The sequence below is a fragment of the Colossoma macropomum genome, unplaced genomic scaffold, assembly GCF_904425465.1.
Source record: "Colossoma macropomum unplaced genomic scaffold, Colossoma_macropomum, whole genome shotgun sequence".
NCBI classification, from domain to species: Eukaryota; Metazoa; Chordata; class Actinopteri; order Characiformes; family Serrasalmidae; genus Colossoma; species Colossoma macropomum.
This window is the reverse complement of record NW_023495135.1, coordinates 32,163-36,292: the sequence shown is the minus strand read 5'-3', so window position 1 is coordinate 36,292 and position 4,130 is coordinate 32,163.

Below are 4,130 nucleotides of genomic sequence, written 5' to 3'. Positions count from 1 at the left end.
GAGCACATAGCATCTTCACAATTGTAAATGGGAAAGGGGAATATGTTGGGTTCATGTGTAAATTAGACTACTTACTCTACTAACCCTATGGTTGAATTACTAGAGACATAATTACATCAAGAGTCATCTGCAGAAATTCTCTGGGTAATTATTACATTATGGGTGTACATGCATTTATTACTTCATAAGAGTACTACAATATTTTCAAATGCTTCTTTGTAGTGATCGACAAAGTACAAAACAAAATCTATATTTCTAATAGAGTTAAAGTTCCATTAAGGAGACCTTTGTTGATGCAGACATGAAGAATGGAATTCATTGTCTGTGTCTGTAGCCATTCAGATCTTTTTAATCAAAATTGTTAAGCAAAATGATGAAAATTAATGAATAATAACTTAATATTGATTAAGGATGTACATTTGGGATTAAACTCTAGTATTAACATGAGTATTAATATAAATATGAATCTAAAGTTTAGATTTTCTATTTTCCCTCAAATACATGAGTTTTGCACTTTGTCCACTACTATTTTTATTACATAAACTTGAAAAAAGCAGACACCTTTTCTTTTTGTTTTACACAGATTGCCTGTGATAAATGTGAAAGGTGGTTCCACACAGGCTGCGTCAATAACCCTGAGCTGGAGGGACAATATACATGCATAGCATGTGCATGTGTGTAATTTCTGTAGATTTCTGTTACAGTGAATCAATGGTTTCCTTTGGGGTTTTTTTTGTTTTTTGTTTTTTCTTGAGTGGTTGTCATTTTTTTCTTTAATAGTGTTATTTTCAACATTGGTTTTGTACAAATATTGTTAACAAACAGAAATGTGGAACAAATAAAATGATGGAATAACTTTGCTAAGTACTATGATTTATGTTGTGTGAAAGAATTTTGTTCTGTCTTTAATAAAACAATCATTTTGTGTTTTTCCAGGTCATTTAAGGTCATGCATATGTTTGAATCAGTGTCTTCCATTATATTATGAAAAAGCAAGTTACACTGTAGTCAACCGTTTGGAAGAACTCCTTTTATACTGAAACGCTGGATCATCAGTGCCAGAACAATAATATTTGTGTTACACTGGTAAACAAGCAATGTCTGCCATATATATATATGCTGTTTACAAAGCCCCTCTGACCTATAATGGAGTAATATTTTAGGTATTTCAAATCTGTGTTTGTGAATGGTGTGAGATACAGATAAGGCATTTGTCCCATTCGAAATGGATTCCCCTTACTGAACCCTTTGTGTACAGGTTCTCATAAATAATTGGTGTAACATGGCTTAGTATGACCATAAGTATTTCATCCCTATGGTTGGTGTTGAGGAGACCCCTTCCCTGAGCTTTGTTTGCTGGAACAGCTGTGGACAAGGCATTTAATTAATTCAAAAAGTATTTCCCAAAAGAAAAAAAAAAACAACTCTGCTCCACAGTAATCACCCTGGCGTAACACTAAATTAATTTGGTAGGGGGAACACATTTGGATGAGGCTATTCACTCGTCTACATATAGTCCTATTAATTACAATTTGTTGCATGGTGAAGTCTGTACTGCATAAAAATAGAGTCGAGTAATATCTTTGTGTTATACACTGCAACAAAACGTGTAACGTTCTTAGTAACAGTAACCATGAAGCTATCGTGATGACTACATTTTTACTTTCACGAACAGTGGTTAATAAACACAACAGACACAGAACTGACATTTCAGAAACAGTTATATCACAGTGAACAGAAATAAATCGTACAAAAGACTGATTTTGGTAGCATTTTAGTGGGAAATACTTTCGTATTGATCTCCGCCGGTGGAAACACGCTGAATCAGATACAACACCGGCACAAACTGAGTTTTTATTACCGAGCGCTCATAGGTATCAGAAGTACACACTCCCACTGCAGCCAGAGAAACTTGATCAGTGAGGGAGCTGTTATTTATTAGGTTTGGGACTTTTGGTTATTTTTGTACATACTTGCACTGTGCACCTGTTTGGGAATATTCTACGTTCTGGAGAGAAGAACCTGTGTTTCAATGCTAAGTTCATAACTGCATGTAGTCCAGCACACTGTGAACTGGAGTTCATATACAGAGATTGAAGTAATCAGAGAACTAAATATTTAGTTTTGTCAAAGAGTCTTAGCTAAACTCTATTTTGTTTTTCAAGGAAATATCAATAAATATGTGCAAGCTGGGACATTTTAAAATGGTGTAAATGTGTGAAATCCTAATTGATGCTGTAGTCTAACTGATTGTGCTGTTAACCTGTTTAGGACACATTTGTCAGTGACGCACAGAAATAAACAACAAGCATCGCTGGTGGGCGTTATAGCGAAGGTAGCATATTTACCGAGGGCGACTCTACAGATTTAGAAAAAGTTTGACCCATATTTCTACACTGTATTATCACAAAAATAGCGAAACCTAAAGAAACATTGACTTTGATGTGCAGGCAAGTTTGTGGGTTCCAGTGGGTTAGTATTAATATTAACGTATTACATGAGCTGTTTACTACATTGTGCCCACATACACACCCTTTCAGAGTGGCAGACAGAAATTAATTAAAAATCTGACAGATAATATTATGTTTCTATGTGATCTAACTCACAGGTTGGTGGAGTTACACACAGAAGTACTGAACCTTTAAACATTTTTTCCAAGCTATCTCTTAATTGGCCTACACTGGTCAGTGGATGTTCTCCAACTCTGGGCAACAATCTTATGGATGGACTGCAGATTAAAAAAAAACTAAACTTTAAAAGTACTAAACTAAAGTACTAAACTTTGACTTCAGTTGGTGAAACCCAATAAGCACTGTAGCTCCTTTACTATTTTTGGAATCAGCCAACCAGCACTGGCTGCTCTTCACTCTCCTCCATCTGATTTGCTTTCAGACTCAGGCTGTAGCTTAGAAATGAGACAGAATTTAACAAGCAATCTCTGCTCCAGTAATCTTGTCAACACTGCTCCCAAGTGGATGATGCATTCATCTAGTCTGAATAAAGACCCCCAAATGTCATGATGTTCATTAGTGTTCCTAAGCTCCAGCCCTGGGGATTCACTGTCCTGCACAGTGTCTTTTCCCTTACACAGCACACCTGATCCAGCTCATCAGGTAATTATCAAGCTCTTTATCAGCTGGATCAAAGTGTTTTAACCCCTTAACATTCCAGGCTTATTACATAATAAGGCTTGCTATTCAGCAACTACAGAGACTTCAGTGCAAACTAAAGGAGATTTTCTAAGGTTAGAAAGGTTAGTTAACAAAACATCGTTCTCAGCTCCAGTTCTAAAGACCCACTCTTCCGCATAATAAGCCACCCCAGTGCATATAAACCTAAACAAACACAAAATTATTGTATTGTAGCATTTCTCATACATCCACATACTGCCAATACACCAACAGGGGGAGATATATCAACACGTATCGCAGATCTAGCCTGTTCTATCCTTTCAGAGAGAAAACAAGAATCTGTGTCCCATTAAAGACTAACCCTAAATGCAGACAGACAGAGAGCAGCTTGCATGGTTTGCTGTGGATGGATTTTGCATGATGAGCTGCTTTACCAGGACACATTTTCTGAGGACTCTGTTAATACTTCTTGCATGTTGTTTAGGTAATGTATAATCTCCATTAATAAAGTACTGCTTTACTGTTCATGTCAGATACTGTAGTTTTGGAAACACTAACATATTTCAGTATCTTCATAGAATGTCAAGGAAAGGACACAGTTTTCCAGCCAAGAAGACAGCAGTGGGCATCTGAAAGAGAAACAGTAACTTTAGATTGTGAATACAACACCACAAACTATGATCCAACTCTGCTGTGGTACCAACAGAAAGATCATGACTCTCCAAAATACATTTTGCTGAAGCCTAAATTTGGAGATGGAGACACAGCAGCAGAGTTTAGTGAGAGATTTCACTCCAATCTCAATTCCAGCTCAAGAACAGCTCCACTGATGATCCAGAAGCTGAGTGTGAGTGACTCTGCTGTGTATTACTGCGCTCTGCAGCCCACTGTGACTACATAACACTCACAACTCCAACAAAAACCTACTCAGCTCAGCTCACATTGCTGACAAGAGATGCATATAACATTTACAGCAGCAGTGTGTGTGGAACTCTCCAA